Raw genomic sequence first — 24,002 nt, 5'->3', positions numbered from 1 at the left:
CCGGGCGCTGCCTCGCCAAACCTCGCTGGGACCGCGGGGCCACCGGGAGGCACTTTGGTGGAGGGGGGAGGGGGGCGACCTCGGCAGCAGCGGCGCTCGAAGCGACCCAGCGTAGCGTGGGGCGGGCTGCGACCTCTGCCTCGGTGGATTGCATTTTTAATTAAGGATTCCCAGCAGCTCTTTGGGATTTTCTTTACGGCTTCCACTCATGTGTTGACAACCCGCGTTCAGGAGAGACTTGCTCCCAAATGCACCGAGTGCCCAGGACCTGAGACGGAGTGCTTTTCGTGCGTGCAAATCCAAGCATTTTGGGTTTGTTTGGGACCTTTTTCTTCTGCTTTGCTTTTATTTTATTTTATTTTATTGCAGGGATCTGGGAGTTATCCACAAGCCTGAGTTTCGGATCCTGCAGAGAAAACTCCTGTAGCGTTAGCACTTGGCTTTGAAGGGAGAGCTGTGCAGACATTTGGGGGTACGACGCAAGCGCTTTGTGCTGGTATACCAGCCGCGCAACTTTTGAAGCTCGCCGGCCCATGCAGGGTGTTTCTAGCATCGCTTCGCCGCGAGTCCCTTAAGGCTCCAGGGCAGCTGGAGTTGAGCAGTCCCGTTTTACCGTGGTTCCATGTAGCCCGCTGGTCCGCGCGGACTGCGACTCGGCGCGCTCGTGTTCCCGGCCCTGCCCGGCGCGAGCGCCCTCATGTTCAGTCCTGCGGTGCCCTTCGACGACAGGCTGTGCGCGTCTCACGGCGCCCCGTGGCAGAGCTTCATGTAGGGCTGCGGCCCGCGCGCCGGCGCCTCGTTGAGGGAACGGACCCCCGGTAATCGGAGACCGCCTCCCCTCCCACCACCCAGGCGCCAAAGATATCGTATGTTCAGGTCTAAACGCTCGGGGCTGGTGCGGCGACTTTGGCGAAGTCCGTGTAGTCCCTGATCGGAGGGAAGGTAGCGGTTGGAGGCGGTGGTGGCGACGAGGATGGGAGCCTGGGCAGCGGAGCTGAGCCTGCCCGCGGGCAAGAGAAGGCGGAGGCTGCAGCCGCTCCGAAGTCCGCTCGGTAGCCCCGCGGCGGCCCCGGGACGGAGTGGGACCGCGAGGCGCCCTGATCGCAGGCAGGCGCCGGCGCACGGGGGGCCCCCCGAGGGCCGGTGTCGGAGCCGGGGGCCGGAGCCGGGGGCTCCTCGCTGGATGTGGCGGAACCTGGAGGCCCGGGCTGGCTGCCTGAGAGTGACTGCGAGACGGGACCTGCGTCTCTTCTCTGAGCGGGACGCTACAGGCGCGCCCCGGGACTCAGGCGATCCCTCAGCGGGGCAGTCCCTGGAGCCGGAGGCGGGCAGCGGCCTCGGAGTCGCGAAGCCCGTTCCCGGCTGCTGCTTCTGGAGCAGGAGCTCAAGACAGTCACGTACTCGCTGCTCAAGCGGCTCAAGGAGCGTTCGCTGGACACGCTGTTGGAGGCGGTGGAGTCCCGCGCGGCGTGCCGGGAGGCTGCGTGCTGGTGCCGCGCGCCGACCTCCGCCTAGGCGGCCAGCCCGCGCCACCGCAGCTGCTGCTCGGCCGCCTCTTCCGCTGGCCAGACCTGCAGCACGCAGTGGAGCTGAAACCCCTGTGCGGCTGCCACAGCTTCGCCGCCGCCACCGACGGACCTACAGTGTGTTTGCAACACCTACCACTTCAGCCGACTCTGCGGGCCAGGTGAGTGCATGCGGGGTCGCCTCGACTTCCGCCTAGTCTTTCTGGTCCCCCTTCTGTGGCCACCTCTTTGTGGATGCTCTAGGGATGCTACTTGGTACTGGGAGCCTGCAGGGGGTTTGAGGAAAGCTGAAGGGTAGGTGTCTGCAACTTAAAATGGTAATTTCATTTTGTGGGCGCCAGTGAATTTAGAAAGGGGTACGTCCAAGTTTTCTATATGCAGCTTCTGGGACTTAAAGTAGATTGCAGCGTTGTGGAACCCGCTAGTAAGCCAAGGAGTAGGTGTCACCTCTCCTTTGGGAATTCACTCCAGTTGGTACCCAGCTTCTAGCATTTGAATGCGTATCCCTGTACCCCAGCTGTGCTCTTCTGCACCCAGGTAGGTAATGGTTGTGAAACTGTCTGTAGGCAAATGATGCCTGGCGTCAAACGTGTTTGCAAGCGTTCCACGTGTTCCTATCTATGGTTGAACCTAGTTTCTGCAGGGCAATCCCTCTTGTTTGCAACACCCTTTGGAGAGGAACGTCAGGCTCCTCCATCAGGCTCTTAATTCTGGCCTTCAGCTTACCTCTGAGGGACCCGAGGCATCTGGGAGTCAGAGGCTGCTGGCTCTTTTGTTACCCCAGAACTGGCCCCTTTGTTCTCCTGGGATCTTCTGCACACACCCTTACCTTGGCCTTGCTTACCTAGGCAGGCTCAAGTGCAGGAGTAGGGGTGAGGACAGATGAAGGGCCTCTGACAGGCATACAGGTGATACACAGACTGGTCTACACACACACACACACACACACACACACACACTTCTGTACCACGAGGAAACACTCTCTATAGGTGTGGGTGAATACGTCTGAGGCACTGGGGGCTTTGCAGAAAAGAATGGAACAGGTAGTTACAGGCAGTTGGCTGTGGTTCAGCTCTCCTCAGGTCAGGTCAAGTCAGTTTAGGAAGCCCCGGCTTCTCCCTGTGTGAATGGATGAGGGCCTAGTGATATGAAGAGAAAGAAAGTTTCTCTCCATTTAGTGTGGTTCCCACCATGCTTTCCTCATGGTCCCTCTAGGCTCAATGGAGAGAGACTTTGGGTAGTCCCCTGACCTGTGCCCACACTGGACTTCTTCTTTGCCTGGAGGCTGACAGCTTTCCCTGGAGGAGGAAACGGTCTGTTCCCTGTCTCTGGGGGAGGACTCTGTGGTTGTATTGTCTCGTGTGTGTTGTGTGTGTGTGTGTGTGTGTGTGTGTGTGTGTGTGTGTATTTTTTCCTACTGGGAGATGGGTAAGTGAGGCCCATTGTACTCTTCCATAAGGCCCTTGTGAATGCTTTTTTTTCTGTCACCACCAAGTCACAGTATTAACAAGTTTAGTATTACTCTGTACCAGGTACTGTGTTTGGGGTGATGGTGGTGGGGGGGAGTGGGGAAGAAATGAGTAGGATTCATTCTGTCAAGAAATCTTCCTGGGAGGTGGGAATAAGTGGGGAAGGAGGTAGAGGGCGGGGGGCTAGGCCAGTGGTCTGAGCTACCAGGAGGCTGTGGTGTGCTTGTAAATGGATCACCTTTGGGAGTGTCATGCCTTAACCCAGAGCAGCTTGGGGTGTTGGGGCTGGGGGAGAGGGTGGGCGTGGACCTAAAGAGGCTTGCTCAGGTTGGTGGACGGAAAAGGAGGGGTGGAAAGCTGGAGGCTTTGGGACTCACTCAGTTCCTACTATTTGCACTCGGAATTGGCCCTCCTTGACTAGGGAGAAGTTGAGAGACCCGCTGAACTGTAGATTCTGGACCTAGGCTTAGTGACCTTGGAAGGCTGTGTGTGCGTGGGAGGGCCCTAAAAACATTTTCAACTGAACCAAGTATTGGAAGCTAATTCCCCACTTCCCTTATGAATCTATTCCCTGCCTCTGCTAGCGACAAACCTAGGGGGCCAGCCAACTGGGGGCATCTCTGAGGACTGTAGTTGTGGGAAAGAAGCAAGACTTGCCAGTATGCCGGGTTGACTCTCTTGCCTTTTCTGGAACTGGGGACCGGGGGAAACCCTTTGGTGCCCCCCCTGTTCCCCCACTCCCACCCCCGGGGCTGGCCGCCAGCCTGGCTCCTCAAAATGGGCAGGCACATAGCTGGGATTCAGCCGAGCGAGTCCTGATAAGGAGGCTGCCCCTCCCAACTTTCCAGCTCAGGGAAGAGGGCTGGGGCGGGTGGGCAGACAGACAGACAGACAGACAGACAGACTGACTGGGCATACAACTAGACTAAAGTGCCTGGGAACACCCAGCACCAGTCATTTGTGCCTGGCCTCCACCCTCAAGGATTCCCAGTGTCAAGACATGAGGGAAGTGTGGTGCCCTTCTGTTCTGAGCCTGGCAAGTTGGTGGCCCTGGCCTCCTCCATCTGTAAAGTTCTGGGTTGGCCTGAACGGCTGAGGTGGAGAGGTGACAGGCAGATCCCAGGCTCCGTGGGCTTTGTCTTAGAATCTGGTATACTGCAAGGGCCTCACCCTGAGTAGCAGGCTCAGCACATGACACAACCTGGGGGTCCCTGGGAGTTACCTTTCCTGGGCCTTTCTGTTTAGAACCATAGGCAGCGCTGAGTTTGGTGGATGCCTATGTGGACGGAAATGTGGAGAAATACTTTAATCACAGCTCTGACCTGTTTATAGAGTTCCTTTCTCCTGCAAGTATCCATTAACTCTGGAACGAATCTCCTGCTCTTTGCTTCTCTACTTTTTTTTTTCTGTAATTATATTCAGTAAATTACTATTATCCAAATTGTGCCCGGGAAAGAGAGAGAGAGAGAGAGAGAACTTCTAAAGGGCTGGAGGAGACTGCCTAGGGAAAACACAGGGTTCCCAGGCCAGGCCTGGAGGAATTAGAATGGGCTAGAAAGTTTTTCCTTTTATTTGGCCTGGCATTATCCCTTTGAAATGAGATCAATTTCAAGTTGGGCTTCCCGGGCCCGCCCCGCCCCCTCGCGGCCCCTCGGCCTGCATGTCTGCTCCCCGCTTGTCTCTTGGAGGTGAGGAAGCCGTGATAATGCCCAGTTTGCCTCTTGCTGGCGCCAGCCGGCTGCGCTGTTTATCTGGCTGCTGGGGGAATCTGGGCAGTTAGGCTCCTTCGGCCTTAAAGCGCCAGGAGCTCCTTTTCTGTCCACTGATCCTGGGACTTGGGGTTGGGAGCCGGTAGGTTCTGAGAGAAGAAGAAACAGGTACCCGGGAGGCCCCCTCCACTCCCAGCGGGCTGTCACCCACCGCGAGGATGAAAAGTCAGAGGCCCAGGTTAGCTCCTGTAGCAAAGAGCTGCCCGCAAAGATGGGTGGAAAGTGATGTCAAGTGGAAACTCCCGCCAGGCTCAGAGAGTCTGTGAACTTTCTTTTGGCCTCAAATGTAGGTCTAGATCCCAGAAGGCTTAAGTAGCCCCTGATGCCTGACCAGAGGGTTGGCTGGGTTGGCTGGGATGGCCGGGTTGGGAGGGAGGTCGGGGAGGGCGCACGGGGGGGGGGGGGTGGCAGCAGGGGCGGGGGAGAGCGCTGGGCTGACTCCTGATGCTTGGTGCTCCTGGTTGACTGCTCAGCTTCTGGAGGAAGATAGGGAAGAATGTTCTAGTTCATGCCTCCGGCTGGAGGTCTTGGAGTTTCTGATGCCTTTCTCTTTTTCTCTTGACCATGTCTAGTTCTCTCAGAGGGACCTGCAGAAACTGGGATTGTTTCCAAATCGACATAGCTCTTAACAAGAAGTAGGACATCCTCTAGGCAGTGGGCAGAGAGCTAGGGGTCAACTTGAAGATCGTCTTCTGATCCCGTGTCTCGCCTAGTGGAGGGCTCACCTAGCTTGCCTGAGTCAAGTGCCCTATGGCTCCCTTCTCCTAAACCCTGGAGGCTGTATAGGAGGGGAGTGGGAACGACAGGTAGGAAGAATTACTGGCATTGTTTGCAGCACATCATTCATAACAGCAAAATATGGAACCAAGCCAAATGTCCATTAGCTGACGAGTGGATGAACAAAGCGTGATGTAGCCACACAATGGAATATCATCCAGCCATAAAAAAGGGTGAAGTGCTCACACATGCCACAGCACGGATGAACCTGGAGATCACTGTGCTGAGTGAAAGAAACAGACACGAAAGGCCTGCGTGATTTCATGCACATCGAACTTTCAAAATAGGAAAATCCAGAGAGACAAAAAGATGAGTGGTTGCCTGGAGTTTGGGTTGGAATATAGGAAGTGACTGTTAGTAGGGACAGGGCTTCCTCTTGCGATGATAAAAATGCCCTGTAATAAATCATTGTGATGGTCACACAATTCTTGAAATGTACCCCAAACCACTGAATTGTATACTTTAAGAGGGTGAATCCCATGACTCTGTGTGTGTCTGTGTGTTTTCTTGAGATAAGGTTTCTCTGTTTAGCCTTGGCTATCCTGGAACACACACACACACACACACACACACACACACACATGCACGCACGCGCGCGCTCGCTCTCTCTTTTTAAGATTTATTTATTTATTATGTATACAGTGTTCTTGCCTGCATGTATACCTGCACACCAGAAGATGGCACCAGATATCATTATAGATGGTTGTGAGCCACCATGTGGTTCCTGGGAATTGAACTCAGGACTGTTAGAAGAGCAGCCAGTGCTATTAACCTTTGAGCCATCTCTCCAGCCCCTGGAACTCTCTTTGTAGACCAAACTGGCTCCCAATTCAGAGATCTGCCTGCCTCTGGAATTAAAGGTGTGTACCACCACCACCACCTTTTTTTTTTTTTTTTAAAGAAAAAGATTACCTGTTGTTGGTCTCCTACAGCAACAAGTTAACTTTTGCAGCTGTCTTCAAGCATGGCCTTAGGCAGGTCCTTTTCTGCTGGGATGTCAGATACCCCATCAATAAAAAGGAGTTTGGAACCTTTGTTGGTGGTGCCTGCTTGTAACCCCAGTGCTTAGGCAGAAGGACTCTTTTAGGATAACTTGAGCTATGCCTTGAGATACTGTTTCAGAGCCAAAATAAATACAAATTAAGTAAAAAAGAGTTGAGTTTGGTGAAGCCCAGGCCCCTTTGGTCTCTGATGTCCTAGAGCTCTGCATTCTGAGCTGCTGACTATAAGCTTTGTGCTCTTTCTAGAAGGATCTGTGGTTAGATGACGTCCCTTCCAGTCTCTGGCTGTGTGTCTACAATTCTCGCTTCTGGGTTTTCTTTTTGTCTCATTGACGTTCTTAGGAACCGTGCCTCAGGTGTGACCGTGGGTAGTGGGTGCTACTGAGGGAGAATGTTGTGAACACTTTCTTTCCTCTACCTTTTTTGCTTTCAGGTAAAGTACCTGAGGGTGGCCAGGGATATTCCTGGAATATGTTCAGGAAGTGGAGACAGGAGGGTCAGTAGTGCAAGGTCATTCTTGGTTGTATATTGAATTCAGGACCGGCCTGGGCTATAGGAGACACTGTTTCAAAAAACTGAAAGAAAGAGGGGTTGGATTGAGAAGGCTTGGATGCTTGCTGTTGTCTAGCTACAGCCTCTTGCTGGAGACAGGTGTGGGGGCAGATGTCTAGCCATGCCCTGGGTTTCAGGGGTTGTAAAACAGGGTGTGCACACCAGACAGGGCTAGGTCCTGGCTCCACAGTCAGGCAGTTCCCTCGGAATCACTTCCACTCACCAGGCCTCAGTCTCCTCTCCACAGTGGGAACCCAGACTCCTGTCTTCCTGAGAGCTCCAAGCCTTTGCATGCCTGGTGGCTGGACCTCTCTCAGGTCTGGCCTTTGGGCTGAGCATGAATGCAAGTAAAGTAGCTCTTACTGAAAGTAAGCACATGGTATTCCTCTCTGGGTCTTGTTTGACGTCACTGATGGGCCCCTTTGGCTCCCAGGTCCTTTCTCTCATTTTTTTATTTTTTTGTTTTTTTGAGACCAGGTTTCTCTGTGTAGCCTTGGCTGTCCTGGACTCATTTTGTAGACCAGGCTAGCCTTGAACTCACAAGTCAGAACTGGATGCAAATCCCACCTCTGCCATGATTGTCTTGGGTGGCAGAGCCGGGCAGTTTCTTCATATGCAAAATGAGAATATGGATGGCATCTTACGTACAGATTACTTTGAAACTGGTGCCCGATGTGTGTGATTAACCATCGTGTACTTGAGGTCCAGAAGAATCAGAGACAACAGAGGTTAAGAGCACCTGAGGACCCGAGTTCAATTCCCAGCACGCACATGGCAGCACACAACTGTCTATAACCCCAGCCCCAAGAGATCTGACACGCTCATACGGACATGCATGCACCAAACCCACATAAAATAACAACTAAATCGTTAAAAAACAAACAAACAAACAAACCTGCTGAAAGCATTTGGGAGGCAGAGGTAGGCAGATCTTTGTGAGTGTTTGGGTGGGGCAGGCGGCGGGGCAGGGAGCTGAAGCCAGGCAGTCCTAGCACATGGGAGGCAGAGTTCAAGACCAGCCTGGTCTACAGAGCAAGTTCCAGGACAGCCAAGACTACACAGAGAAATCCTGGCTCAAAAAATAAAATAAAGTAAAAAAAAAAAAAAAAAAATTAGAGACCATACATGACGTGCAAGCATCTGGCACAGAGTACATGTTCCTGTCTCTTCGGTGGCTTAGCTTTCTCCTCTCTGACCTCTGTCCACAGAGAGTCCCCGCTCTAGATCTAGACCCTTGACTTTGAGGAAGCCACTTCTGGCTGCAGGATTGGCAGGAGAGGGAAGCCTCTCTTGGGTGTATGGGGCACACATAACTAATGCTCCTGTACTAATGGTGCCTTATTATAATTGCGAAAACACTCATTACCCCTGTGTCATTCCTGATACCCCCCCTAATAATAGTTATTACCCCTTTATTACTGCCAAGTTTGCGCTAGCTTGTGATCTGATGGGGTTCAGTTTCATTTACAGAAAATGGAGGGTCATTTCATTCACCCAGATTGTTACTTAGTTTAGCAAATTGTTACTTCCCGGTAAAGCGAGAGCCTAAGAAATTCCTCTGGAGGCAAAGTATATGTTTTGAAGGAGGAGTATTTTAAGCAAATGAAAGGCATCCCGAAGGAAAACACCATAGACAACCAGGAATCAGTCTGGGCTGGGGCCCGCCCCTGCCTGGCCTTTGCAAACCGAGAGATTGAGGCCAGAGGCTGAAAGTAACTGGCCTAAAATGTGGATGGTACCAGGGTCCCACCAGCCCTGCTCTCATCCCCACACCCAGGAGTGGCAGGTTCTAATGTGGGTTAAAATAATTTTAAGAAATTACTCATTATTGTGTATGCAATGGGGGTCAGAGGACAACTTGAGACCGTCTATTGTCCCTGTCCACTGTGTGGGTGTTCTGGGGATCGAACTCAGGTCCTTAATCTTGGCAGCAAGCTTCTTCACATGCTAAACCATCTCACCAGCCCCTGCTTCTCCCCACCCCCCGCCCCTCCCCCTCTCTTCAACCACATTTCCACCTGTGGGCCTTCTGAACTCTGATTTGACCTGTCAAGCTGTGCAAATAAGAATTTAGGACACCCTGTTCCGTTTTCATTTCACACAAGCAACATAAAATTTCAGAATAAGTGTATCCCACGTAGTGTAAGTCTGTGCTTATGCTAAGAGACTGTATGCTGTGTTTGGCCCCAACGCAAACAGAACTGAGCTCCTGTATGTTATCTGGCAGCACGAGCACTGACTTCTACACTAGTGTTTTTCTAGTTGTAGTGAGAATAAAGGAGCTGTTTATGGGAGTGTGACCAAGAGCTGTGCTAAGCATTTTGCATACCTATCTTTCGCCCTTCTGGCAAAACCAAGAGGTCTATGATTAGCCCTCCTGTTTTGTAGTTGAGGAAATCACCTTTGAGGGGTGAGGGTACTCCCTGGAGCTCTCAAAGCCTAGGTGCCACAGGTAGGGACTGAGCCCCAGGCTGTCTGTGCCCATAGATTTGGGCAGCAGAGATGGTGGGAGAGGTGGAAGACTTCCTGGGGTCAGAGGTTATTATTTGAGGAAACTGATAATTAAAAGCACATGGAACACCAGGTGTGACATGCTGTATCCTGTCTTCTAGAATCACCGCCACCCCCCTATTCTCGGCTGTCTCCTCGTGACCAGTACAAGCCACTGGGTAAGTGTGCCTTTCCCCGAGGGGTGGGCTGAGTTGGGTGCTTTCAAACAGGGTGAAGTTTTACAAACACTCCCACGGCTGGGCTGCTGCAGGGAGACTATTTACATCTTCAAATTCCAGGCTCCTCGTTAACCTCTGTGTGACCTTTAAACATGGGCCTGTGGGAGATGAACGGGTTCTGACTTAAGCCGTTCTTCTTCGGAGGTGGGTTGGAAATTTTCTGGGTCTCTTTTCCTTCCTTCCTCCCTCAGCCTTGGGTTACCATCTACTAGTGTGCGAATGGAGAGTGTGACAGGAGGCCAGGGCATGGAGTCTTTGCTGAGCTTCATCTGTCCTCGAGCCTCACCTGGACAGGTGGACAGAAGGTTAGCTGTCTCTGAGGGAGGTTAGTGCAGAGGGTATGCCATTTCAGACAAACCCTGTGCAGTGGCAAGCTGTCTTCTCCTTATAACCTGGGGGCTAAGTGTCAGCTCACGTTTTTGAGATACACACATACATTTTTAAAAGCAGACGAGGGCCTGGAGAGATGGCTCATGGGTTGAGAACACTTGTTGCACACGCGGGGGATCTGGGTTCGGTTCCCAGCACCTACATCAGGTGGTTCCCAGTTGCCTGTAACTCTAGTTCCGGTGAATCCAATGCCTTCTTGTGGCCTCCAAGGGCACTTGCAAGCACGTGGTGCACACACTCAGGTACACACATACTTATACACAACTAATTAAATACATATTTAAAAACAGAGATGCTGTGGGCCTGGGCTCTCCTCTGTGGATTTAGAGCAGCCATGTTGTCTATGGAGTTTGAGTAGCAGGCGAGCTGGCCGTAAGAGTTCCAACCCAGCAAGTGACCAGCAGTTTCTGTGAGGCCCAGGTCTCCAAAGTACATTGATTGGCCCAAACATTCCCAAGTGACCACAAAGAATAAGTTTATGGTAGAAGCATCCTTTCTCAGAGTGCGTGAGCTCTGGCTGGAAGGTCACTTCCCCAGGTCATGGACTCATGGACTCACCCCAGGCTCCTTCCAGCCCTCCATCCCCAGTAAAGTCAGAGATACACTCACCCCAGGGTTGCTTAAGGAGTCTGATCCTTAGCAGATAGGGCGAAGGCTGTCCCTCCGGGATGTGGGAGACAGTGGCTGAGCTCTGGTGTTTGTTCCAGCTGTGTGCCTTGTACACAGGGAGATTTGTTTACTTCTCTGGCAACTAGGGGGGTCATGGTCGTATGGTAGATAAAGAGAAACAGCTGAGTGAGGACAGAGAAACCCCTAGTGAGGAGCTGCAGGGCTGAGAGACTAAGGCAGAGCTACCACAGCTCAGGCCATGGCTTCCCCATCTTCCTGCCAGAAGGCAGCCTCGGCATCTCCTGAGTCAGTAAACACAATGACATCCGTCCTGTAGAAGATGCTTTGCTCCATTAGAAAAAGAAAAATTCAAAAGTTTGTAACCAATGGTGGCAGGCTCATTGCCAGAGGACCTGTCAATCAGCCTGGGGAAAAGCAGAAAAGCCCTAGAGAGTGACCATTTAGAAACTAAGAGTATCAGGTGTGGTGGCGCGCACCTTTAATCCCAGCACTTGGGAGGCAGAGGCAGGCTTCGAGTTCAAGGCCAGCCTGGTCTACAAAGCGAGTCCAGGGCAGCCAAGGCTACACAGAGAAACCCTGTCTTAAAAAAACACACACACAGAAGGCCTGGAAGGTTATGTTCTTTAAAATGTCAGCTATTGCTAGTACTGAGCCTTCTGTCACTCATCTTAAAGGAGCAGCAGCAAGTCACAGGTTGGGTCCTATTCATTTAAAATTTTTTTCACTTGCATTATTTTTAATTGTGTGTAAGTATGTGCCATAAACACTGGAGCTGGAGTTACAGACAGTTCTGAGTTCCCTGACGTGTGTGCTGGCAACCAAACTGCTACATCTATATAGGTAGCACCTGGAAACTTCCAGAACGAGTAGGAAGGGCAAGCAGCTTCTACCTTTTGAAGCTCCGGAGCACCCCGTCACACCCTTGCCAAGCCCACAGATCTAGACTTTCCACTGAGGCCCTCCAAGGCAGCCTTCCTGTGGAGGCTGCTGGGGAAAGAGTCCTCTCTCCCAGCCTCCATCACCATCTGAAGCCATGGAGGGATCCGGGATGGGCTCTGGATCCCCAGTTCAAGATGCACCTCCAGGAACGGCTGGAAGTATAGGGGTCACCACCTTTTTCTATAGAGTAAGCTCCCTCAACCGCAAGAGCCTGCCTCACAACCCGCCCTACCTGCTCAACTCAGCACCGTAGGCAGAAGGGGCAGCCGTGGACGCTGTGGAGGACACGGCCCTCCCGCCACCTACATTGTGTTAGTTTTTCCTGTTTGCAGTTTGCAGGAGGGTCCTTTAAAAAATAAAAATAGAGCAAGCCACAGTGGTGCATGTCTGTAATTCCAGCAAGTAGGAGGCTGAGGCCAGAGGATAAAGAGTTTAAAGGGAACCCAGCCTAGACTACATAAGGAGATCCTGTCGCACGCAATTAATCAAATAAGTAAAAATCTTTTTTTTTTTTTTTTTTTTTTTGAGACAAGGTTTCTCTGTGTAGCCTAGACTCACTTTGTAGACCAGGCTGGCCTTGAACTCACAGCAAATCTTTCTGCCTCTGCCTCCTGAGTGCTGGGATTAAAGTGTGGGCCATCACGCCAAAAAATCATTCTTAGCTCTTGTGCTAAGCTGAGGTTCTGTGAGCCACAGCAAGAATGTTTGCTTTCTGAGACTCAATTGTTCCACCTGTGAAGTAATGGGGCACCTGTTAGTTTCTTTTCTTTTTTCAGTTTTTGTTTTTTCGAGACAGGGTTTCTCTCGTAGCTCTTGCTGTCCTGGGCTTGCTTTGTAGACCAGACTGGCCTCTAACTCACAGAGATCCACCTGCCTCTGTGTCCCGAGTGCTGGGATTAAAGGCGTGTGCCACCACGCCCGGCTAGTTTCTTTTCTTTCCTTCCGTGTGTTTAATCTACTGACGTTTGAACCGGAAGCTAGAGCTGGCTCCCCAGCTTCCAGGCATAGGCCCTCTCCGTCACCGAGGCTCCCTCATAGAGCCTCGTTGAGGCTCCAGGCTGTCTGCACTGGGGACATTAGCTGTTAATTTCAGACTCAAGCTGGGGAAGATAGCTCAGTCAGGAAACTGCTGGGACATGAGTTCAGTCCCCAGGTGTGGTGGTGTATGCCTGTCCACCACTGAAGAGGCCAAGACAGAGTTCCCTCTGGCACTCACTGGCCAGCCTAACCTGCTCAGTGGACTCTTAAACTCCAGGCTTAAACCCTGCCTCAAAAAGCAAGGTGAGGAATGATATCCAAAGTTGGCCTCTGGTGCGCGCGCGCGCGCACACACACACACACACACACACCCACCCACTCACACTGCAAAATTCTAAATCTTCTACTTTAGCATTGAAGGTTTTTTTTTTTGTTTTGTTTTGTTTTTGAGACAAGGTTTCTCTGTATAGCCTTGGCTGTCCTGGACTCACTTTGTAGACCAGGCTGGCCTTGAACTCACAGAGATCCACCTGCCTCTGCTTCCCGAGTGCTGGGATTAAAGGCGTGCGCCACCACCACCCAGCTTGTAAAGGGTTTTGTGTGTGTGTGTGACGATTTTTCTCTTTCTTTTTAAAAAAAGGTTTATTTATTTATTTATTTTGTATACAGTGCTCTGCCTGCATGTACATCTGCAGGCCAGAGGAGGGCATCAGATCACATTATAGATGGTTGTAAGCCACCATGTGGTTGCTGGGAATTGAACTCAGGACCTCTGGAAGAGCAGTTAGTGCTCTTAACCTCTGAGCCATCTCTCCAGCCCTTTTGAAGATTTTCTTACATCTTGTTTTCAATACTGTTACCAGCAGATAATATTTTTTTTTTGTGCCTTGAGATATAGCACAATATTTTAAAAAATAATTACTTTGCTTTGCAGTGTCCCCCCTTTTCCTATATGTATGTGTATTTTTGTGTATAAATATATCTCTGTACACACACACTCACACACACACACACAAAATCAGTTTACTTTTGCACCCCTCTGATTTCATGAGACCAGGAACCAAAGTAAAACTCAGCATCTGACAAGTGGGAAATGAAGGGGGGGGAAGCCAAATTGGTTAATGTTTCATCTTTCCTGCTCTTAAGCCATGCAGTGAAAGGAAGAAATTTTTGTAAGATGCAATGGAATCCTATCTAGTTAGAACCTACGCTGAGGGAATTGTCCCAGGAATCCATAGCCCCTCGTGGCTGCTGGGCCATCTGAGGCCAGCCCAAGCCAGATCTGTCTTGTGCTGGGTGAGCTGAAGATGGAAAGGTTGTTGGCTTCCTGGTCCATGTCTCTCAACTCCTGGACAGGTCTGTCCCTTTCTGGGGACAACCCCATACTGCTGGTAGCAGAGGCCCCAGACCTAGGGGCAAAAAATTCCCAAGTTCCCCAGAGCATCCGTTTATGAAACTTAGTGGGGTAGAAAAAGTTCCCTTCCATCTCAGCGCACCACAGGCAGGGGATAGCCGGTGATGCCATATGAAGCGCTTAATTAATCCTGCTTTTAAAAACGCAAGCATGAAAAAAAAAAAAAAAAAAAAAAAACCGCAAGCATGAATGCAAAACCTGGCCCCAAAGCTCCACAGCCCTTTCGGCTGTTGGGGAGTGGGAGAGGTGAGAGAGCCTGCGAAAGTTAATCTTAATGAGAGGCGTGTGGGAACAGAAGTGGCTGGCGACTAAGCTCCCCCTCAGCTCCAGGAGGAAGAAAGGAAGGGGAGAAGGAAGGAAGCAAGAACGAACAACTTCAAGAATTTTAATGGTTGTGATTAAGTTTAGCAGCTGTGAATTGTTCAGGGACTTAATTTAATCTTGCCCAAACAGGCTTCAAGTTGGTGCTTGCTCAGTCCCCTGAATGCGGACTGTTTCTGTGGTCAGGGGCCCTGAGTCGCCTCCATGGGTCACAACCGGCTACATTTTCCCGGAAGGGTTCTGGGACTAGATGATGGGTCTGGTCTGGAGTGACATCAGAAACATGGGCGCTGGGGGTGTGGCTCGGCTGCTAACGTGCAGAAAGCCCTGGGTTTGATTCCCGGCACTGCGTGGTGGCTCAGGCCTGCAATCTCAGCATTTAGGAGGTGTGGGCGAGAGGAACAGGAGTTCAGAGCCATCCTTCGCTGGAGGTCAGCCTGGGCTGCAGGAATAAATAAATAATAATTAAGTGGTCATTGGCGACATCTGTCCTTTGTGCTCGCACAGGTGACTTTCAGCTGACTGAGTTCTCTTTCTCCCCCCCCTCTTCCCCTCCCAAACAGATCTGTCCGATTCCACATTGTCTTACACTGAAACCGAGGCCACCAACTCCCTCATCACTGCTCCGGGTGAATTCTCAGGTTGGCTTATTTCTTTTCCTCACTTGTCGCTGTGGGTGGCACCAATGGGGATGCATGTGGGTGCACACCGATGGAAAGAGTTTGCTTTCTTCTGATTTTTGTGCTCTTATCTGCCCACCCTTTGGATGGAAAGGTGGGACTGCGTGTGGTGTCGCATTGCTCGTCAGTCAGCCCAGTACTCAGGAGGCTGAGGCAAGAGGGGTTCAAGGACTGCTTTGACTCCAAAGCTGTGTGGTCTGTGTGGGTGGGAACTTCAACTAATAACTTGCCAGGTTTGTCATGGCTTAGAAAGTTCCCTCTATCAGCCAGGCGTGATGGCCCATGCCTTTAATCCCAGTACACAGGAGGCAGAGGCAGGAGGATCTCTGTGAGTTTGAAGACAGCCTGGTGTACAAAGTGAGTCCAGGACAGCTAAGTCTATACAGAGAAACTTTGTCTCGAAAAACCAACAAAACACAAAAAAAACCCACTATTATTGTAGCTTGGGATACTTCTCAGTAATAGGAGGCTCACACATAAGCCTTCTTCTCCCTGTGCTGAGGGGGAGGGTCCATGGGTAAGCAAAGGGGATAGTTGGGAAGACTGGCAAGTTCGCTAAGAGCTAGCGGTGTCTGTGCACTGTACTTGGCAGTGGATGGCAGGCAGGAAGCAGGAGGAAGGAACCCCGGTTTTGGTGCTGTCCCCATAATTGGCTGAGATCCCCAGCTGCTGGCCCTAAGGCTCCTCACAGTCAAGGGAATTCTTGTGAGAGGGTGGATCTCTCACACTGGGGCAGGAGGGCCAGGGAGGAGCCTTGGATGGTGAGGTCTGTGTGGCTTTGTGGGGGTGCTTTCAGTTATAGGGTGTGCTGTGTGGCAGCTGGGCTTGTGGCGGGTGTGGGGGTGGGGTGTTGGCTAGGTGGGCCTCTGCGTCTTTTCCTGATTCCACACCCAGGCCGTAAAAGTGAGGTAGTGGGGAAAAAACGATGGAGGTGAGTCAGGACCCGCCTCAGCACCTTAACATTGTCTCAGGGTGGTGAGTCTGTCTACCCATAGGTGGAGTGACTTCTTGTGTCCCTCAGGGCACACAGCAGCCTTCGTTGCCACAAGAACCTGAGCTCCTGGCTGCTACTGTGCTACTGTGCTGCCCGCTCCTCTGTTCTGTAACAGTTGAGTGTACACTGATGAATATATTCCCAGAGTTCCTCTGTCATTCCTTGGGCTTCCGGTGACTCTAAGGCGACACAGTGCTGGCTGGCTACTCCCGGATGCTTGTCCATTTCCCTGTCCATTCGCTGGTCTCCCCAAACCGCTGGGAAGAGACCACAGGAGCATGGGGATGGTGTGCACGTTTTTAAGTCCAGCACTCGAGGCAGAGGCAGGCAGGTGTCTGTGATATAGACCAGCCTAGTCTCTAGTTCCAGCCAGCTGGGGGTACATAGACAGAAAGGATGCTGAAGATCCAGCCAGGTAGCACCGGGTTACACCACAGACCGTTTTCTCCACTGTCCATGCAGAAGCCACATGTGACTGGAGCGAGGGGCTGTGATAATTTTTGAATTTACAGATCTGGGTCCTTACCAGCTCTCATGGCTGTTAAGTCAGGGGAATCACCTGGGGTGTCCTTGGATTGCAGGACAGGTGGGCACTTCAACGTCTTCCTCCCTTGTTGATGAGCAGGCGTGCGTCTCTCACAGCGACCTTGCTCCTGCAGAGAGCACCCCAACACATGTAGGGACTGTATTGGGGTGGCCTGGGCTGGGAATATCTGCCTAGACCTAAGAGCTGCATCTGAAGCACTAGGCAGTGAGGAGGCCACTGTTAGTCTTGATTGTCATGAAAATAAAATAGAATAGAATAGAATAAAATAAAATAAAATAAGTGGCTGGGTAGTTGTGGTTCACACCTTTAACCCCAGCACTCAGGGAAACAGAGGAAGGCGGGCATCTGAGTTCAAGGCCAGCCTGGTCTACAGAGTAAGTTCCAGAACAGCCAGAGCTGCACAGAGAAACCTCGTTGTCTTGGGGCAGGGGGGGGGGGGGGGACGGAAACCTGGGTAAAAAGAAGAAAACTGTCTAGCAGTTGGCATTCTGAGAGGCTAAAAGATGTGGGAAGAAAGTTTGGGGTTTCCCATGTGGGAGGATGGAATGAGGTGGTAATGGGCTTCCGGCTGAGCTCTAGATGGGCCGAGGAAACAAGTGGAACATTTATGTGTCCTTCTGAGCTTTGGCCTGTGTTGGTATTGGCTAGAGGGAAGACTCAGGGAGGGGGTCCTTGGCAGGTAGGGAAAGGACCTAGGGGGCAACAGGCCTTGGTGGGTAGGAGAGTCATGACTACTTCATCCTGGGGGGGATAGAGTGATGTCACACAAGAGGGCACTGAGGGACTCCAAATCAGAAAGGCCAGGGGCGGAGTGGGCACAGTGTGTGGGTCAACCGGGGCATTTGACAGACAAGGAAGCAATGAGTTAGTTGGTCGCTGGTCGAGGTATTGCTGGTGATGTTGGTGGCTCTTTTGTTTTGTTTTGTTTTTTGAGCCAAGGGTTTCTCTGTGTAGCCTTGCCTATCCTGGACTCACTTTGTAGACCGGGCTGTCCTGGTACTCACAGAGATCCGCCTGCCTCTGGCTCCCCAAGTACTGGGATTACAGGTGTCATCCTAGCTGGTGTCTCTTGACCCTCACTTTCAGATCAGTACTGGCTGTTTTTCATCTCCATCACACTGTTCAACCATCCACGGAGGCAGCTGGCATTCTCCCAACTGTACCCACAGGGTCCTTTCTGGACCAGGACCCCTAAGGCCCAGGCAGACTGTCTTCTGTCTACTACTTCCTCTCACTGCTGAGTGATCAGCCCCAGTTCCTAGGTTACACCTGGAGATTTGGGCAGAGGAACTACCAGCATCAGTACCAGGGCTGGGGTGTGGGTTCTCTGTGCAGCCACTGAGCAAGTCTGGAGAACACAGAGGCCCACCAACCAAAGGGTTGGTGCCCTTGGTCCCTCTCACATCTTAGCATAGATGGCTTGTACACAATGCCAGCCGTAGTCTGGCCGAACTATCTGTTTTCTCTACAACTTCTATTTAGAGTCTCTGCGTTCATCTTTCCCGGCCCAGGCAGGCAAAGGACAGATGAGGAGCTGCAGGAAAGCGGGGTTGGGGGTGGGGGGTGTGGGTGGAGCTTTCCTTTGATTCTAATTTGACAGAATGAAGTCTCTTTTGGGATACACTTGGAACCCTGGTGCTATAGTTTTTCTTCCTTCACTTGGGTCTGGGGTCTGTCTCCTGGCTACCCAAAGTCCCTGTAGGCATTCAGTTTCAGCATGGGCTCTCAGTTCAGCTGTGCTCTGTGATCCACACAGGAAACTGAAGGTCAAAGGGCACTGGTGATTCCACCAAGGTCACTCAGGTGGGAGAGGTAGACATGGACCTTCAACCAGATCCCATAGTCCCTCACATCCAATGTGTTCAGTGAAGTTAGGGTAAAGTCATTGGCCTTGGGGCCTCTTTTGGGGTGTTCTTGGAGCTCTGGTGTTGAAGAACCTTTGGTAGGCTTGTACCTATAAAAGTGATGATACTGTAGCTGGGCATGGTGGCCTTTAATCCCAGCACTCAGGAGGTAGAGGCAGGTGGATCACCGTGAGTTCGAGGCTAGCATGCTTTACAAAATGAGTCTAGATCAGCCAGGCTACACAGAGACCCTGTCTTGAAACCCCCCCCCCACAAAAAAAAGACACCAAAACCTTGTAATATTTCAAGCTTAGGCCTTAGTTGGACATACTCAACTAGCTCATCTAATTTAACCCATCCACCTAGCTCTATCCAGCTTTGTGGCTAGCTATACCTTTCAGGACCATAGTCATGTCTGTCTCCTTTCTTGTCTCCTGGACAAATAAAAACAAAACAAACAAACAAAGCCCCCAAACTTTCCTCTTCCCAGAATTCCTTTCCCTCTCCCAGGAAGTTGCACCTTCCCCTTCTCTTTCTGCCCAACTATAGGCTATTAGCAACTTTTATCATCCTGTCAGGGATACTTTGGGAGGCGAGATTGACATGACGTCATCCTGAATACATGGGACCTGAATACATGCCCCTAGGACAACAAGGATCCTGGGGGACAAGCAGCCAACACTTGAACACATAGTAGCCCCCGATCAACCCCAACACTTTGGGCTATGGTTTTCTTGCTTCATTTGGGTCTGGGGGTACTGTCTCCTGGCTACCCAAAGGCTCCTTGTCCCATAGGGTGTCTTCTTACAGCACTGACATTCCTCTCCTGTCCCTTTGACTTTATTAGAGTTTGAGGGTTAAGTATGTTAGCTAAAGAAGCTCACGCTAAGGTGTGAGTGGCTGTAGGTTATCCTCTTTTGGAAGGCAGAATATGTTCTAAGTCAAAGTACTGCAGAATGAGAGGGGCAAAAGGACCTGGTGCTTGAGGGGAGCAGGAGAGATTCTTCCATGGCCCCCTACTCCAGCCTAGAAGAGGAGAGAACCCTGGGTGGCTGAAAGAAAGGAAGGAGCCTCTTGTCAGTCCAGGCTGGTGGCTGGTTGCCCTGTGAACTCTAGTCATTTAATGAGAACTCAAGGTGGTGGACCTCTGAGCACTTAGACCTGCCCGATCTCATGCTGGGCACCTGGTGTCTTTATTACCCCCACGATCACCCTTTGGTAAATAGTCAAGCGCCTATCAGATAACTGGCCAGGTGTTTATTTAGTCCAGTGTTGTCTGTATGCCATGTACGCTGACTGTACCAAGGACTAGGCAGTCCCTTCTGTTGGGCTTGGGTGTGTGTGTGTGTGATTGCCTCTCAGTCTGAGCTCTACCAGTTGGGGTGTACTTCCTCAGGAGAAGGCAGTGGGGGCATACCCCTCCTCAGGAGAAGGCAGTGGGGGCGTGCCCCTTCTTAGGAGAAGGCAGTGCTGGTGTGGTGGTGAGTGAGCCAGACCTGTGTCTACCTAACCTGAAGCTCCTTAGTGACCCAAGCCTCCTATTCCTGCTTCCACTCTCCAAGCTAACAGTTCAGAGACAAGCTCAGAGAGATAGTGAGACTGGCTGTGGGCCACACAGCAGGCACTGCTAGCTAGAGCTAAGTCAAGAAGTATGTGGACCTGTATTGTTTGTTCACCTGCTACCAGTCCCGTGGCCCTTGGCCCTCATATGACTGCTTGTTTGCTCACATTTTCAGGCACAGATGAGACAATGTCACTGTCACTTTGATTGCCAGAATCACAGGTCTTGCCTAGCACAGGCTTTATGTTTTCTGTGTCCCTCAGGGCGGCATCAGCTTCAGCCAGCACACAGCTAGCCTTGCAGCAGAGGTTAAGTGACAGGCAGGGCCTTCATAACGTTTAGCATCTTGTTGATAGGCAGCCAAGAGCCTCAGAAGAGTGAGTATCCAGGCGCGGGGTTTTAAAGGATGGCTACAAGTCTGCCATTGTTTGTTAGTTTAGATGTGCGCACACACGTGAGCTTGAGTGCCACGGCACGTATGAGGAGATTATATGACAACACGTGAGAGTTGGTTTTCTCCTTCACTCATGTGGGGTCCCGGGGATCCAACCCAGCTGTCAGGCTTGGCAGCAAGCACCTTTACCCAGGGAACCATCTCACCAGCCCTGGGTCAGATTTTAGCCAACGTCCTTACCAAATCTACAGTATGCATGGATACAGGGCTGGCTCAGTGAGTTCCAATAGCAGTCCCACCTGGTGGCCAGCGGGGCCTAGATGCTACCATGACACTGAGTGGTGTTCTTGGGATGAGCCTAGACACACTGGGTGGCTTGGAGAGATGTGCTAGCTGAGGAGATGGTTTTCCTTGGGTCTTGGAGTGAGGAGCAATGTGGGATATAATGGGGGGACACTGCAGTCTCATACTTGTTCCTGGGGGCTCCCTCCATCAGAGAGGCACCTTGGAGGAGTGTGGGCCAGTGCTGTCCCCACATGAACACTGTCTGCTACTGGCAAGCCCCTTCCCTGTGTTCTTTTTTTTTTTTTTTTTTTTTTTTTTTTAATCTCCATTTTCCCTCCTTTGTGTTTCTGGCACTTTGCAAGAGGCTCTCCTCTTCCAGGCTGGTTGCTGGAGGTGCCGGGGCGTGCTGAGTGACAGAAATGGCTGCTGTGTGTGTGTGGCGGTGGTGGTGGGGCACCTTCAGGCATATGCCGTGGAGCATCATGGGATAAGTTTGCCAGGGTAGGTTCTGAGTTAGCTTTGCCCTTTCCTGCCAGGTGACCCCCGCAAGCAAGCAAGATCCTTGCCTCTGCCATCTGAGTTTGTGGTGCTGCACGGGAGCCCACTGGGTCAGAGATCGCAGGCTCCGTGGTGCTGGTGTGACCTGGGTGTTGCTTCCGGCTCTTAGGCCTTCGGAGGTGGATGGTTGCAAAACAGGGCCTTCATGGCCTACACATCTAAGTGGCTCTTCCCTTTCTTGCCTTGCTCTAATGCACAGCAGTGGCTTGAGACAAAGCTATGACGCACAGGTGTCCCAGATGCCAGGACTCTGTGGGGAATGTGGGTGTTAGGGAAAAGCTTTACAGAGCAGGCCATTCTGGGTTAGGTCTTGTAGGCTGACTAAGCGCTTGCTAAGAACAGACTACAAGTGTTCTCCCAGCTGAAGGTAGACGTGGGAGGGACAGGAGAGTGTGGAAAGACGAATCCTGAGCCATTGTCCTGAATGTTGGAGGGATGGCTAGAACGGAGGGATTATGGCCATTGGGGCCAGGAAAACCCTAGGACATCCTTGGTCCTAAAGGACATTGCCTGGCATTAGGCTAGCCCACAGCAGGAGGCTCCCTTCTGTGAGCAGAGGAATCCTGAGAGAGTTCATGGAGATCGAGACAGAGCAATCACCACACAGCATATTTAATGACCCTGGGAGCCCAGAGCTCTGTGCCAGGCGCTTTCTCAGTGCCATACATCTGTGAGTTCATGGAATTTTCCAGCGCCTCTATGAGGCAGTCACTTTATTAACCAAATTAAAGGAAGAGATGACGGAGGAGGGAGGCTCGGAGAGGTTGAGTTGCTCGGCTAAGTTCACTCAGCTGGAAAGCTTGGCTGGCCCCTGTCGGGTCTCCCAGTTTCTCTGTCTGCCCCCTGGAAGGTTCAGGATTCGCATGTGGTCTTTGAGCTTCTGGGGTTTCTTTGCCCCGAGGGAACCAAGATTCATGTACACATGTCTGCTCACCCCAGGTAAGGCACGGGTGACTGACAGTAGGATTTTCATCAAAGTCCAGCTTGGAGAAACTGGTGGGTTTGTTATCTTACTTACAGAACACGGGTGAGGGGTTACTCCTAGGAGCCTTTGTGGCTCTGGAGCACCCACACCACTGCCAAGTTCTGCCCCATCATGAGTGGCGATGTCTCAGAAGCTGTCATGGAGTCCCCCTTTCTTTTTATACCCCAGCACCCTCCAAAAGCACTATGGCTAAGGAAAAGGGGGCGGGGGAGTAACGGTTTGGACTCCCAAGTGAAGATCTTGGCTTCCTCATTTCCTTCTCTCTAACTGGGGAGTGTCAACAGCTCCTGGACCATTATGATAGATCTAGCGGGCATGTATTGGTCTGCTGAATTAGTTGCCATGGCTACCAAACCAGGCGTATCTGCCCCAGGATGGCGATGGAGTGTTTGTCCCATGCAACAGGGCATCTCTGCTCCTTGGCTGGTGGTGGGTGAAGGAGTTGAGGAGTCAGAGAGGCAGTGGGGGAGCTGAGAGTTGGCTGCTGGGTGCCTTTCTGAGGTGCTCTGACTCTGAGCCACATCCAGGAAATCTTGGGATCCTTGCACCAAGGCAGGTGGTTGTCTTTGGCACTGTGAAAGCAACAGGTTTCTGAGGAGCTTCCAGAAGGGGCCCTTGGCTACCTCCTATCTACTTCCTTCCCTGGGCACCCTTGGCCCTCCCACACACTGTCCCTCTAGCCCAGTGTCTCTGGGCGTCAGCAACACTCAGGAACTGTACTCGAAAGCTTCTTTGTCTGGGTTGAATGGCATTTCTTCCATGCAGAAAGCTCTCCTTGACCAGACATTTTTGTATGAAATATTTTTCCTCCCTGGCCCTTGGCTGCCTGTGGCCCCTTTGTGGAAAGACTACCTGAGATTCACGGCCTGTCCCCATGTCCCCCAGCCTGAGAGGGTAAAGCCTGAGGGACTGCCAAGCCACAGAATAGTCCATCACCCATTCTACCTTGAGCTTAATGTAGAAGGCCCCACTCACCTTATGGTAGAAGTTTCTGGATTTGGATAAACAGAGGTCTCATGTCTAGAGTTGGCCTCAAAACCACCAGCTCAGATTGTGAGGTGAATCATTGCCAACACGTTAGTGACCTTTAGAAGGGGAGCAAGGGGCTGGCGATGTAGCTTAGTTAGCAGAGAGCTTGCTTAGCATGCACAAAGCCCTGGGTTCAATCCCCAGGGACCACAGATACTGGGTATGGTGGCCATTACTTGTAATGCCAGCACCTGAAAGGTAGAGGCGAGAGGATTCAAGATCATCCTCAGCTACATAGTGAGTTGGAGGCCAGCCTGGGCTACATGAGACCCTGTCTTTAAAAACATGGCAGTGATTTCATTCTCTGAGTCATCTGGGACCAGGCTGAAGAAACCATACCACTGTCAGTGCCCGATTGGGGTGGCGTCAGGTTGGTGAGGTGGTAGGGAAGTCACTCAGCATGGCATTGGGAAAGACTGGATTGGCTGGGCTATGTGTAAAGAGGACTGAAAAAAAAAATCAGGGGCTGGAGAGATGGCTCAGAGGTTAAGAGCACAGACTGTTCTTCCACAGGTCATGAGTTCAATTCCCAGCAACCACATGGTGGCTCACAACTATTTATTAATGTGATCCGATGCCCTCCTCTGGCCTGCAGATGTATATTCAGGCAGAGCATTGTATACATAATAA

At 51.6% G+C, this 24,002-nt stretch overlaps 1 pseudogene; it reads left to right on the top strand.

Moving 5' to 3' along the window:
- Positions 1 to 868: 868 nt before the first annotated feature.
- On the top strand, positions 869 to 16,281 carry LOC127186344 (mothers against decapentaplegic homolog 6-like; annotated as a pseudogene).
- Positions 16,282 to 24,002: the final 7,721 nt, after the last annotated feature.

Source organism: Acomys russatus, unplaced genomic scaffold (assembly GCF_903995435.1).
Source record: "Acomys russatus unplaced genomic scaffold, mAcoRus1.1, whole genome shotgun sequence".
NCBI lineage: Eukaryota > Metazoa > Chordata > Mammalia > Rodentia > Muridae > Acomys > Acomys russatus.
This window is presented reverse-complemented; position numbering and strand designations above follow the sequence as displayed.